The sequence below is a fragment of the Gavialis gangeticus genome, unplaced genomic scaffold, assembly GCF_001723915.1.
Source record: "Gavialis gangeticus isolate Ggan-Ray unplaced genomic scaffold, GavGan_comp1, whole genome shotgun sequence".
Taxonomy (NCBI): domain Eukaryota; kingdom Metazoa; phylum Chordata; order Crocodylia; family Gavialidae; genus Gavialis; species Gavialis gangeticus.
Window position 1 is genome coordinate 15,807,254 of NW_017729006.1, and position 14,783 is coordinate 15,822,036.

The 14,783-nt window shown below is 43.4% G+C and overlaps 1 protein-coding gene across 5 annotated transcripts in view; it reads left to right on the forward strand.

The window, feature by feature from the left end:
- Positions 1-14,783, forward strand: part of TMEM108 (transmembrane protein 108) — a 331,954-nt gene that overhangs the window by 93,449 nt on the left and 223,722 nt on the right. The window contains exon 1 of one of the 5 annotated variants that reach the window (XM_019508863.1): positions 9,219-9,382. The exons of the other annotated variants lie outside the window; for them this stretch is intronic. The gene's annotated coding sequence lies outside the window, so the exon portion shown is untranslated. Of the gene's footprint in view, positions 1-9,218; positions 9,383-14,783 lie in introns of those variants that run through there. 5 annotated transcript variants of the gene reach the window in all.

The following is a 14,783-nucleotide window of genomic DNA, read 5'->3' on the forward strand; positions in this document are numbered from 1 at the left end:
TCTCACTTTTGTGGGTATAACACTAGGTTTCAACTTGCATGGAGATACCCAATGTAGACTTGTGTCACTGGGAGCAAAGTTGCCCCTTAGCATCTCAAATACTCAGTTCAGGTATCTAAGCACTCATTTGGATTTGTGTATCTGATTGACTTGTTCAAGTTTGAAAACCCAACATGAAGATTTTATTTCTGACCTTATGTTCAGGTAACTCCTATTGCTGCATTCAGAAATGCATATATATTCAAAAGAGGTGCTCAAACATACATCAACTTCATTACTTGCTTAAAATTAAGTTAGTGAATTCAAGTGCTTTCCTGAATCCAAGGCATTGACTTTGGCATGGATATATCTAAGAACAAAACTGATCCCACCGTGTCCTTTCTCAAGAAATGTATTCCCCTTGTTTCTTTAAGGAAATATTCCCTATGATGAAATGTGCATTTATATCACCCAAAATCTAAGCACAAAACTGAGAGGTAACTAAGTCAGCATTTGGGACAGATAATCCATTTACAAAAGCAAGGAGTGGAGTAGTAGTATTCCTCCCCGCACATAAAATAAAATGAAATAAAATGTATTGTGGACTAATGTCCACTGACTCAGTGGAGCAGCACCAATTCAACAAAAAGCAGATTTGGCCTTTTGTGTGCCCTGTAGTGGGAGAGGGGTGGAACATGGGCAATAGTGCTGCTGGTTCACCTGAAAGGTCATTTCTACCTGATGACAAAAGCAAAATGTCAACATTTATTGCAGAAGGGCTTTTCCCAGCCCAGCATGAAAGAATGACTTGCCAAGCAATTCTCTCTGGCACTCGGTGACCTTTATGTAGATTAGCTATGTGCACAGAAGTTTTAGAAAAAACCGACTTGGCCTTTCATGCCACTCCAAGAGGCTGATTGCCTTTTGGAGGGAATGTGCCCAGACACCATCAGGGGATAAGCAATAACCAGCTGGCGAGGGATAAATGGGACAGATATATGCTTAGAGAATAAGTTTTGACTCTTGTACTGATGACCCTCAGCCTTGTTGCCTTCATGGGGCAGACCTGGCAGCAGCTATTAGTAGGAACACCTGTCTGTTGGCTTTAAAAGCCCTGGCTTTCACCCGGCACCATATGAGATGCTAGACATCTGTTCCTAGACATTGCTCTTACAGCAGCATTAGTCAGCACTTGTGCAAATTCTAAGAGCAGTTCACAGGATACATCTATTGGGGCAGTGTATCAGGAAACAGAAATGTGGAGAGATCACCTTTGCTTCTGGGATGAACAGCGAGCTAATTTAGAAACTGTCTGAGCTGCAGAACAATAACAACAAAGTGGGTCTCAGCTGTGCCGCCTGTTAGCATTGAGAAGAATCTGAAATTAAGACACTGCAAGCACCTGCATTTAATCAGTCTGCAAGGAGTTCATTTTTCTGAACTTTATCAATACTTTTGATCTACCACTGATGCCCATTACAACACTAACCACACACAGCAAAGCACCAGAGATCATTATTCCTAGGACAAGATATGATCATGTTATTAATTTATTTTTTTTATATTGTTTAATTTGGGAATTCGGATTCAGTCAAATGTCAGTACTACAATCCAGATTCTTAAATTATACATGAATTGCTTGGGAGATTTCCCAGAACTGTTGTTTGTTATATCAACCCTGCCATCACTTATTGGATAGAGAGGGAACCATTTTGCATTAAGCTAATTTGGCCCCAGCTATGAGCACCGCAGGAGCTTCTTGCAACATCACAGGACTGGGTTCCACAGGAACTTTTGTTTTGTTTTGTTTTTAATTGTCGTCAAAATCATAATTGGGGGAGGTTGAACATTAGTAGAATAAAAATCTACAACAGGAAGGTTAATTTTCATCCCCATTATGCCATTCATTCTGTCTACTATTGAAAGCTGTCTACTAAAGCACTGCAGACCCCCAAGACTATCCACGTTTGTCTGCTTATATAATAAATGAGTCCTCTACATTGGGCATCTCATGGCACAGCGGCATCTACACAGATGTAGATGAAAGAACTTGATTTACGTTTTCCTGCAAAAACATTAAAGCTTTGGGATGCAACCTTATGTGCATTATGTTGTTAAAAAGTGTCCTGTAAGATCTGAATGAAAAAGAAGTAATCAAAGTTGAGAGTTAAATCCATAGAAACATCTATTAGCAGATCAGACCTAGATGAGACCTATTTAATTGACCTTTATTTAAGTTTTCAGAGTGGTGCACATGCAGGAGTGCTACATAATTACAGCCAGTTCCCTCTTTGATAATAACAGGGTGTGTGAACTGTGCACTGCTTTGAAACTCTCCTCTTCTGTGTGTGGATGGTTCAAGACTTGACATACTTATGCACCAGGTTATTAGCCCATTCCTCTTGTACTGGCTAGTTGGGATGTGCAACAAAAGGGGCCAAGTTGTAAAGTGAAATCTGGAGAAGAGTGCAGATTTCAAACAGTAAAAATCTGTCATGTCTGGAGGTAGGGATTGGCATAAGCCCATTGTTATTACCTTCTTATACTTATTGTTTAGAAATTTGATTCCCTGGAGCTGTATTCTGATTATGATCCTGGCTCCACTGGTATGACTCCAGAATAACTGCAGTGGAGTTTATCTGTATTTATGCCAGGCTAATTGAGAACTGGATTTGGTCTATGATGATGAATTAATGCTAGTACTTTCATTTCCCCCTTCCATTCCTCTTTTCTTTTACTCAAATTTGAAGTCAGCAGCTAATAATATGTTTCACTTACTATCTGTCCAGATTTGTGCAGTGCTTTTGGTAAAATAAACAGACAGAAAGCTACCTTGTTGTAATTAGCAGACAGTGTGTAATTTTGCTAATCCAGGTACTCCCAGGTCAAGCACAGAAAGACTCTTTTCCCCTCTCCCACTCCCCAAACTATTCAGAGGTCCCTACTGGTTCTGTTACCCATGTGCGCTGTTGTGAAAGAAGGGGTAGATATGCTCCAATTGCATATTCAAATGACTTAGTTTCAGAGGTCACTAGCCACAAGGCAAACAGCATCAGAGTATTTATGAAATCCCTGGCTTTGTGAGGTTTTGGTGTCTGTGCAAAGGCTCCAGAGGGAGCTCAAGAAATCATGTAATCCATTCCCATGTCCCCAGGGGGGTCAGCTATATCTAGCCTATACCTAAAGGTTTGTCGTGGGCTTTGATGTGGGAGCATTGGAAATATAGAATTGCTGTGGAATAGTGTGCCAATAGTTGTCATAACCAGGGATCCGAGTTTTCCGTTTTCCACAGAAAAGCAGAGAAAAATGCGGATTTCCTCTTTTACATGACAAAAATGTGGATTTTTCATTTTAACAGAGAAATGCATGGGTTTTGCACTTTTCCAAAGAGCTCTTTACAGGCTGGCAGAGCTACAGCCTGCAAGAGGCTATGGGGAGTGGGAGAGCAGTCAGGCAGGGGGTGCTATGTACATGTATGTGCACATGGCTGCCAGGCAGCCTGGAGAGCAGCTCCCACAGGTAAGTGGGGAGGGAAGGGGGGATTGAGGCCCCCATGGGGAGGGAGAAAAGAAATTGGGCTGGGGTTGGGGCTGCTGCCCAGCTGGGTGGTGTGTGGGGCTTGGAGTCTGGGGCCAAAATGCACAGCCCTGGGAAGTGTGTGTGTGGGGGGGGGGTGCCATGGGCAGCACATCCAGAGGGGCAGGGGGATCCATGCCCTTCAGATCTGTATGCGAGATGGGGGCAGGGGCAGGTGTGGGCTTCCCACTGTGGGCTTAGGCTCCCCACACTGCTGCCCTCCCCCAGGGCCTCCACAGCCCAGTGGGTGGGACCTGGCACGGCACGGCACAGCAGGACTGGTCGGGGAAGCTCCATTCTACTATGAGTCGTGTTGCCCTGGCAAGGCATCCCCTTTCTTTCCAGCAGCAGTGGGGGCAGCAGCACATGGTTCTGAACTTTTCTACTGTGGGGCAGGCAGGGGGGCATTGCCAGGGCATCAAGGGGCTTCTCCGTTCAGCCTTGCTGTGTTCTGCTGCACCAGGTCCCACCCACTGGGCTGTAGAGGCCCTGGGGGATGGCAGCAGGGTGGGTAGTCTGAGCCCACAGAGGGCAGCCTGTCCCTGCGCCATGCACAGATCTGTGGGGCAAGGGTCCCCTGTCTCCCTGGGAGTGTGAGCAGCAGCAGGGAGCTGGCCCTACCCCACACCTGAGCCCATAGCAGGTAGCCTACACCTGCCTCTCCCCAGGCTCTGCTCTGGCCATGCCACCCAGGGGGGAGGTGGAGTTGGGCTCTGCGGTCTGTGCTCTGCTACACTGCAGCAGCCGCCACCTCTTGTGGGTGGCAGCCAGGGCTCAGGTGCTGCTGCAAGGGGTTGGGGGCTGTGGACCCAGGTCCCTGGCATAGCTCTGGCAGCTGAGGCCCCCTCTGGCAGGGCTGGGGGAGTGAGGGGCACTGGCAGGACCCAGGGGGTTGTGGGAGCTCTGAGGAGGGGTAGTGAGGAGCACTGGCAGGGCTGGGGTGGGGTGTGGCTTTGGAGTGAGGGATCTGTACCTGCATTCTGTGAGCTAAGGGGGCAGAGGGAGCTCTGATTTTCCATGATAAAAAAACCCCAAATCAAATACCAAAATTTATAGGTATTTAGAATTTATTTTCCTATAGTGATTGAGGCACTGGTAAGTTTCCAAATTGCTTTAAAACTGTAAATATATCAATAATATATTGTGCTCAATTGATATATATAAATGAAACACGTGTGTATGTTTCATTTTAATCATGGATTTTTGATTTTTTATCAGAAAATTAATCATTTTATTTATTTATTTTTTTATCAGAGCAAAGCAGGATCCCTGGTCATAACAGAGCTTAGAATAGGGGTTGTCATCCAGTGCCCTTCAGTTTGCCGATCATTACACCCATCAGGATGGGACAGAAAAATTCTCAAACCATGAGAGAGAGAGAGAGAGAGAGAGAGAGAGAGAGAGAGTGTGTGTGTGTGTGTGTGTGTGTGTGTGTGTGTGTTCTGGGGCAGATGACCTGGAATATGTCTTTGTATAATTTATACAATATGCATAGTTCAATATCAGCTTAGCCAATGAAGACAATTCAGGAGTCACCAAACAGCTGTTGTTTACTTTCCTTTCTTCTCTGTCTATTTTGATCTCTTACTTTTATATTTGTTTCAGCAGGGTTTTCACCCAAATGTGATTCAGCTTTGTCAAGAGCATCTGCTGTGTGTCAAGCCAGAAGGGAGTAAGGGAAGGGAAAATACAGAGAGACGGAAGGAGACCCTTCTATTTAATTAAAGAGTATATGGCATTTACAAGGCTTTTGCTGCTTATTTGCTTGTTTTGAAAGAAATCCCCTACTCTAAGACCATTTTATATCTTTTTTCAGAACCATTTAGAACTTTTCTGTAAGTAATGAGTTGATAGTTAATGTTGTTTACTCACTTGAACATAATACATGTCTGATTTGTGGTTCAGTACAGAGCTGTAGCCGATAATGGTGCAAAATGATCCTGATAATGGTGTGACTTGCAAAAAAACAAGTGAGGCTTAGCTCTCTGTGTTTGTAAAGTAGCGAGGTCTCAGTACCCATGGTACAACAGGTAAAGTTGCATTGGACTAATACCTTTTGCTGGGCACATCTACACAAAATGTTTTACTCAAGATTCGAGCTAGTTACTATGCAGTAAGCATCACCATCTACATATGCAGACACTTACCGCGCAGTAATTTGCTCTAATCATGAGTAAATTTGCCATTTGTAAATACAAGTAACAAATTTACTCCTTATTACTTACTGCTCTGTACAGCACACAAAAATAGCCATCTGGCAGCAAATGTGCTCCCAGTCAGCTGGGCAGCAGGGGGCAGCAGATTGCCAGCCCCAGCCTCCACTTCACAGTTGGGATTGAGGAGCAGGGGCTGGGAAATTCCTATGTCCCAGCACCAGCTCTGTGGTGGTGGGACCACAGCTAGGAGCGAAGAATCTCCCAGCCCCTACTCTGCGATTACACAACAGGGGGTAAATTACTGTAACATAAACCCACCCGAGAACATTTGCATGTGTAGACACACCCACTGTAAGACAGTCTAGCAAAGGCCAATAGAGGTGTTTTGGAAAGTGGACATGCAGAATAGGTTATTTAATTTTGTTGTTGTAATCTCCCTGACACTTTTCCATAACAATCAGCTAAGGTGTTTGGGAGGAAATTAAAGGTTTAATGACAGGATGCAGCATCCTTTGCAAGATTCCATATAAACCAGGTCCAGCTTGAAGCCAAAGCCACAATGTCTGAGAGAAACACAAGATATTTCAGATTATGATTAAAAGTTTTCTAGAGGGATCGTTTACTGGGAACAGGGAGATGAAAAAACTGATGCTTAAGCATGCATGCATGTACGTGTACACGCACGCGCGCACACACACAGTTACAATTTTTTTTATTTACACTGTTGCAAAATAGGCTTAAGAGGGAAAACACAAAACTAATTACCTTTTGAAGTTTTGATCTACATGTTCAAAAGTAATGAATGCTGTTCTTGCATTTTTAGTGCCCACGGTGAGTTGACTTAAAATGGCTTGACTTTTTAGACCTATTCTGTGAAAAAGTAGTCCCATCTGAAGAATCCCAAATTAAGTATCAAAGGTTATTTATCATTTTTTAAAAATTAAGACCAGGGGTTGGCAATATTTTGATGCCCTCGTCCAGCTGCATATTCTCCTCTGCACCCTCCTGCTTAAACTCTCTGGGGGATGGAGAGGGGTGGCCTCTCCAACTCCCAGAGAGTTTAAGCTGCCCTGAAAATTAAGGTACAGATCTCATGATTTTTAGAAGCTCCCTGCAAAGTTGCATCATTTTCTCCTTCAGTCCCTCCTTAGAGGCCCCATTTGCTTTGATGCCTACTAAAATCTTAACAATGCTGAGGTTGCTATTATATGAAGACCACTTCCTAGCCTGCTGACCAGTGTATTGCCTCACTTTCCCTGTCTGTCTATACCCTTTGTTGTCCCCTGTCTTATGCTTAGAATGTAAGCTCATTAGGACAGGGGACATCTTTTTTGTTCTGTTTGTAAAGCAGCGTCCTTAAAAGGCATGGGTTCTAGGGCCCCCAAACCCTAGAATAACATGTTCTAGATTAGTGGTACTCCACCTGTGGGCCAGATCCAGCTTGTGGAACCACATCATGGTGCCCACAAAATACCCACAGGTCCAGAGATTTGGCTGTGAGGGAGAGGTAGCAATTAACATGACCAAATTTCCAAGCCCTGCAGGCCAAATGATGTGCTCCTGCACACAGGGCCAGGGCCAGGGCCAGAGCTGTAAGTGCAATCTGGCACAGACCCCAGTCTGGCGCATGGGGCCAGAGTTGGGGCTGGGGCCATACACCCAGGTGAACCCTGCATGCCAGATCAGGTTCACAGACTTGATTAAGCCTGAGGATCGATCCTGCACCACTCATTTGGCCTACCAGGCCAAAAGGTTGGGCACTGCTGTTCTAGATGTGATACTGTGTTTAATAACTATACACAAATAAGGCCAAGCGATTAATTTACTGCTTCTCTCATTGCTTTCTGGCAACTTCTCAAGCATGGAACACAGTGAGCCCCATTGAAGCAGTCTCAAATTACGTACCTTATTCTAACACACTATGCCAAAAGATCATATCCAAATGTGGATCCAAATCTGCAGGGTGCTAGAAGCCAACAGTTTTGATTTGGACTCCTTATTCATTTAGGAACAAACCACAAGAGTTGAGTTTAGATCACAAACTGACTGTGTGTTCAGATTTGGTTTAGCTCCTGCTCCACTTATAATGAATTAAAAACTTATACTTGTGATCTTGTAGGCCATTCAATTTTTCAGGCATTTTTTTCCTATGGAAAAAAGTAGGATAAAGTGAATGCTTTTTTGCTTTGTTTTAAGTCTTAAGATTTTGGGGAGGGAGAGTCTGTCTGTCTGTCTGTCTGATATAAACAGATAGATATATACACACATGAGAAAAGTATGTTGGAAAGAGAAAGATCTCTCTCTCTCTCTCTCTCTCTCTCTCTCTCTCTCCCCTTCCAACATACTTTTCTCATGTTTTTCTGATAGAAAAAGCAGGAAAAGGTAGTATATGTGTGAATGTGATTTTTTTTTTTTTTTAATTTTATTTCGAAAGGTAAAATACAAACCAAGATAAATAAGGGACTCTAAATGTGTGTTCAGTAGGAAGTGTGTCAGGTACCCACATGGGTGTTTTGTACCTCCTGATGCCAGTCATCAGCAGGGGGATCCCCTGTAGCCGATCCCACTGGCCAGGGAGGGAGGGGGTTTCCTGGCATCCAATCACGTGGACCGTAAAAGCGGCCGTGCTGCGTCCGGGACTCCCTTTTGCCGTTGGCCCTGCTCCCCAGCCAGCACTCGCAGTGGGGGCACTGGTGCTCCAGCCTGTCCCTCTGCCCGCTGGCAAAACAAGGAGCGTGGCCTGACAGGGGGTGCACTGGTGCTAGTACTTTCATTTCTACCCAAGAGAACTTTTACAATCTTTTCTCCTATGCCTGAAGAAGGGTATTTGTACCCAAAAACTTGCAATTTTTTCCCCCCAAAAAATCTAGTTGGTTTAATAAAAGATATCACCTCCAGCATGAGTCCTGATCCCAGTAGGAAATGTAGAATTCTTGAAACATTTCAATAAGTTTTGGAGGAAAAAAGCATTTTCCATGAATTGGACTGCTTTCAGAGAAGTATATTGGAATTGGTCCTGACATAACTACATAGTTGTTAGAATTAGTGGACCTTAGTCTTTTTTCTTCTGTAGTTGTGCATCAACAAAATTAATTTTTTGATAAAAGCTTCCCCATGCAGCAACAATGCAGTGGAACCTGATATGTTCCTTTGAACTTCTCCCTCTTTGTTTGGTGGTCTGGTTGCCATTAACGGCTTTAAATGTTTAACATTCTTGCTGTTTGTTTGCCACCATTGTGTCAGGCTGAGTGTTGACAGATTACATTGAGTTCAAAATGGCAGAGAACAGGATTTTTTTCCCCTCTTCTAAATAACTAGAAGACAGTATAGAGTGTGTCGTGCAAGCCCTGGAAAAGGTCGCCTTTTGAATGATTCAGAAAGCAGACCTGCTTTGAATGCATCCCTTTTATTATTCAGAGTGCTTGGGCCAATAATTTTTAAGCCATCTTGAGTGCTTTGGGTGGGTTGTTTTTTGTTGTTGTTGTTTTTTTTTTTGAGGGGGTGGTTTTGAGACCCTAAGCCTGCAAAATACTGAGTTCTTTTAACTCTCACTGACTTTCCAGGAGCATACTGCCTTGAATGAACGGGATGTACAATAAGAGGTTTGGGTTTATAGGTAAATAGCATTTATTAAATAGTTCTGATATGGGCTGTAACCTCAGCAGTCAAAGGTGAGTGATGATACAAGTTGCACTGGTATGTATGTATGTATGTATGTATATACATGTTGCTGGTTGATAGTAAAGGTTAATTTTGCAATGTCAAATGGGCTGCCAGTTAAATGAAAAAAGACAATTAGACATTGCCTCAGTGAGAGCATAATACAGTACAAGGAAATTGTAGGTGGTAAATACAAAATAAGGATTTTTTATTTCAGTGCCATAAAGTTAGATGAGGATATTAAAACTGTGTGCATGATTCGTTTTTGAGTTTCATAACTGTCCAAATACGCTGGGATCCAGATTGCCATTACCTGGAGCTCTTGTGAGATTTTGATTGTGGGCTTTGCTAATAAGCCACTGCTAACTAAGATGTATTGGGCTGTCTTTTCTGGACAGCTGAACAGTAGTCTGGGACTGTTTAGCTGTTGATCCACTTTGTTGGTAAAACCTAGAACAGCGTTGTGCTCTGGGTGGAAAGCAGACCTGTGGTACAAAGATTGTTCTAGCAGCTGGCAATCACCAGGTCGTGGATACCTGAACCTGCCTTGTCATGACATAGTCCTCATGCTAGAATCCAGAAAGGCATGTGCAGTGGAAGACACGAAAACTGGGTTTTGGCTGCTTAAATCCAACAGAGCTTTATACATACCCTAACAGACAAAAGAGTCTGACCCTGTGTGTCATGCGAAAGCTGGAATGTTTTACACCTAGGAGCTCTGACAGGTTTGCAAATTATTTTGTTTTCCAGTGAAAGAGGGGGAATTAATTTAATAAACACACTTCCCTAAAAGCAGTCAATAATCTGAATGGTCAAAGTGCAATTAAAAAGATCTTACAAAGGACAAATTATATTAAAAAAAATCAATTGCTGTAATACTAAATAAGATGTTGCTTTTCCTTTTCATCCTTCTCCAATCAATGTTGTAACAGGAAGGGCTCCAAGTTTAATAATGTTCAATTTGCAGCATAAGCCAACAAAAGACAGGGAATTCCAGCTGTGTCCAGCATATAAACTAGTCTCACTTTAATGGCTCAAAGTATTAAATCATGAATAGAAACACAGAGAAAGATATCATTGTCCTTCCAATATAAGGACTAGGAGTGTGGATTTCTTTCTACAATGTACCTCATTCTCTAAGGATAGGAGCTCTGCTTAGATGAACTTTTAGGGGAAGGCTGGTTTGGTGCAAGGATCATAGTGTTTAAAAGCCACAGTTTTGATGATGTGAAAGTAGTTTCTCCAATACCCTTGGTTAGTGTTGGAACACTTTTTACCCTCTCGGAAGCAGGGATCAATAAAGTTGTGATGATATTTTTTGTTAATGCTAACTTAGAACTCAAGTGAATCAGTTTGCAACAGCAGGACAGCCAAGGTGAGCATCATAGACCATCTTCAGCATCATTGTCATAGAATCATAGGGTGCCTATACACATGCTCCAATGCATTCTAATTGAAATGCATCAGAATCAAGTCTGCTGAAGCATTCTAATTAGAATGCTACAGCGTCTTGTGTATTCAGCATCCTGCATTTCAAAATGGCTGTGGGGGACTTGTCGAATGAGCTTTAATTAAAGCACTCCCGCAGCCATTTTTAAATGCAGGGCGCTGGATACGTGAGATGCTGAGGGCCACTCTAATTAAAACGCCCTCCAGCCTACTTACAGCACATGTATAGGCACCCACAGATAATTGGATCTGGAAAGGACCTCGGGAGGTCATCTAGTTCAGCCCCTGGCCTAAGGCAAGGTCATCCCCGATTAAATTATCTCAGCTTGTTGTTTAACTAGCTGTAAATATTGCCAAAGGTAGGGATTCCACAAGTTCTCTAGCTAATCTATTCCAGTGATTAATCACATTCACGTTTAGAAAGGTCTTCCTTTAATATTCAACCTCAATGTCCTTTGTTGTAATATGATAATTGCTTCCTATTCTGTCCCCTCCAGCCACAGAGAGTAGTCGGTGACAGTCCTCTCTATAAGCACCTTTCAGGTATTTGAAGGTAGTTATCCCTTAGTTTAAAAAGTGCAGTTTCTTTGGCAGAGTCATCTGATATAGTGGTAAAAGTGATATGTCCTGCCTACATTGCAGTTAGCAGCATTGTTTGCAGAGTTACATGAGTTGAATCCCAATTTTCCCAGTGTAAATAGTCATAGAGAATATCTTTGCTAATTTTTTCACTTATGGTGTTTAGTGAAGAGAAGGATGATAGAGATTTTATTAGTCTACAGATACATTAAGGGAACATGCCTGCCAGAAGCAACATGCAAGATGAGGGACTATTGCATCAGCTATTTTGTAGCTGGTATGCTTTAGAAAGTTAATCCCTCATGTTCAGATCAGGTATTGTGAAAGCTGAGTCATGTAGGCAGAATTTCCCACCTTGTGGGTTGCATTGAAGTCAGAGGTGCTCTGCATATGGTGTTTCTCAGGACAGAATCTGAGATTTGCTATGTCCATGTTATCAATCCAAAACTGCACTTGCTAACACCATGCAGCTGTGGCTCTTCACAACAGATCAAGACCAGTCCCACGGCTATGGAATTCCACTCTTCCTGCATGGGTTTTCTGGATTTGAGGACAAATTCCAGGGGACATTATTGAGTTTCCCGAAGGTCACAATGGCTTCTTTCACGACTCAGAATTGTAAATTGCATCTGACAGATCAGCTAAACTGGTGGTGCCAACCTGGAAAATTAATTCCATGTTTTAATAGAAGCATGGTACAAAAGAACCAAAACAAAAACAAAAAAACAACTCTTTCATGGCTATTTTGTTTTAAATCACTCCATTGCAGATAATAACTCACAAAAGACACAAAATTCTAGAGAGCAAAGTTTCCTATGTGAAAAGTGTTCTTTTGTGTAGTCTGCCACAAGCAAGCAACTGCACTAATTTTGCTGATGCTCTCTAGAAATTCACTTCAGGAATTGTTGCTGTTTTTATTAATGCAACTTTTTTTGACAACTGCAGTGCCACTTAATGAGAGGGGAAGGTTTTTTTGTTTTGATTTTTAGAAAGTGAAGTCTGTTAGCTCCTCTGGAAAAGTGCTCTGTGGGTTTAACAACTTGCTGAGATCTTTGAAATCAGTTGCAGTTTGGCATTAGAGATGTTTATTAGGAAGTATTTGAAGATCTAGTCATCAGAAGTAACTAATATTTGGGTTGACGAGAAGTGAATGTACCAAGTTAGCCAGGAGTTAATGCTACAGAAAGTTATGATTATGGCACCGCTGTTTACAACCAGTAATACATAGCTGTGTTGATGTGTTAAAAATGAGGTAGCCATTCCTCCTTTTGCTGCCTGGAAATGTTAAGAAAATTTTAAGGGGTTATATTCAATTTTTGTATCTGTACCTGGGATCTTGCCTTGCGTTCTTTACTTCAGTGAGAATACTAAATAAGGACCGAAGGACTGGAGCTGTAATGTTGATGTGCTTTTCTTATTTAACCCCCCCCCCCCCAAAAAAAAAAAAAAAACAGGAAAGAGAGAGGGAAGGGGAGAGAGGGAAGGAGAGGTTACACTAAAGTAGGTCCTAAGTTTATTTTGCATATGTTTACAAAAGGTAGTATTAACTTGTACCGCTGTTTTGCAGCAGACATCCGTTCCATAGTTTCATAGTTGGTAGGGTCGGAAGGGACCTGAGCAGATTATCAAGTCCAACACCCTGCCATGGCAGGAAAGAGTACTGGGTCAAATGACCCTGGCAAGGTATTCATCTAACCTCCTCTTAAAGACCAACTGATATCTAACCTAAATCTACCCTCTGCCAGCTTGTGACTGTTATTTCTTGTCACTCCTGGTAGTGCTCGTTTGAAGGTGGGAGAGTGCGGGTAGTCTGGAGCTACCTGTGCTTTCCAGCCACCCCGGGTAGGTACCCTTGGGGCTTTTGAAGGCAATTCCCAAGGCTCTCGGGGTAGGGATCCTGAAGACAGAGGAGCACCTGCCTGGGGTTCCACGCTTGCAGAAGCTTGCCCAGGGATTCCTGGGGTTTCCTCATTTGTAGAGGTGCACTCTGAGTATTATCTTGCAAAACTGATCCCCTGCCACTCCCAGAAGCATCAGGGGCCTGACCGTGGTGTGCAGTAGATGATGTCTTTTTGGTCATTGAAGTAGATTAGATATTCTGGAACATTTGGCAACATCTGTTTACAGCCTTTGGGCACTTGTACATGCCACAGCATTTAATCTTCATTAATTTAACGAGCTTTAAAGATTTTAAACTGGTTTATTTTGGTACGTCAGGTTTGTGTTTGCATGCAGCAGGCTTTCAAACAAATTAAGGCCCATGTGCGATTCCCCACAAATTCCAGCGGGGGAGTCAAATACCAGTGTACCCCCAGTAGTGTCTTTCCTAATGAATTACAGCAGTCGGCGCATGTTTGCTCGCCAGTAAACCAACCTCCACAGTCCCTGTTCCTTGCAGGGAGCCTCATGATAAGCCTCCCCCCCGCAACCCCATGCCAGTCTGCAGGCAGTCACACCAAAACCCTGTCACTTGCACCCCCCTAGGCCCTGTCCCATCTCCAGTAGGTAACCCCATGGTGATCCTGCTACCAACCTGTGTGCATCATTCCCTCCCCTCCCTTACCCCTCCATGTTAAAAAGTATTGAAAATGTATATATGATTTTTTTAAAAACTCTGTATGTCATATCAGAAATATACAGGGCTGAGAGTAGCGGGTGTCGCCCCGGGTGGCTGATGGTGGTGGTAGTGTGGTGGACTGGTGGGTGGGTGGTTGGTGTTACCAAAGCAAATGTGTGCCATGAATGCTTGTAACAAAATTAATGGTGTAGCACTAGTACAGTGCGTGTGTGTGTCGGGGGGGGTTGGGGTGTGCCAAATCCAACAGCTGGTTGTTTTCTGGGTTTTACTACTACATTTCCTAGCATTCCCAAGCTGCCTGGGTTTGGAAAAGTTTCCATGGGATCTCCTCAAAGGGGCTGCTTCTCCTACTCCCTTTCCCTGCCCATGTGACACTGTGAATATCTGCCTCCTTGTGTTTAGCACAGGATATGGCTTTGTGAAATGTTGGGGTGTTGTGAAATGGTGGTGTGTCAGTGGGGTTGGGGTGGAATATTGACTTCACTCCCCTTCCCACCCTTCCAGTCTTTCCGCATATAATGATGCAGTAAACGGAGACCATTTCTTTACTCCAGAAAGCGTTCTTTGCAGTTGCATATGAATTTGAATGCACAATAGACATTGCAACAACCTAGGCAAGCGAACCCCATTCCCCCCCACTGCTCTCTACCCTCACACACGTAAACTAACTCCTGTAGACTGTCCATACCACTCACTCCCTATCCCCTCCCCCCACCGCCCAACAAGAGGTGTAATTAACCCTCTCACAGGACATGATTCAGGCTGGCTAGATGGTGGTGTGTAATGAGTGCTTCCCCCCCCCCCCC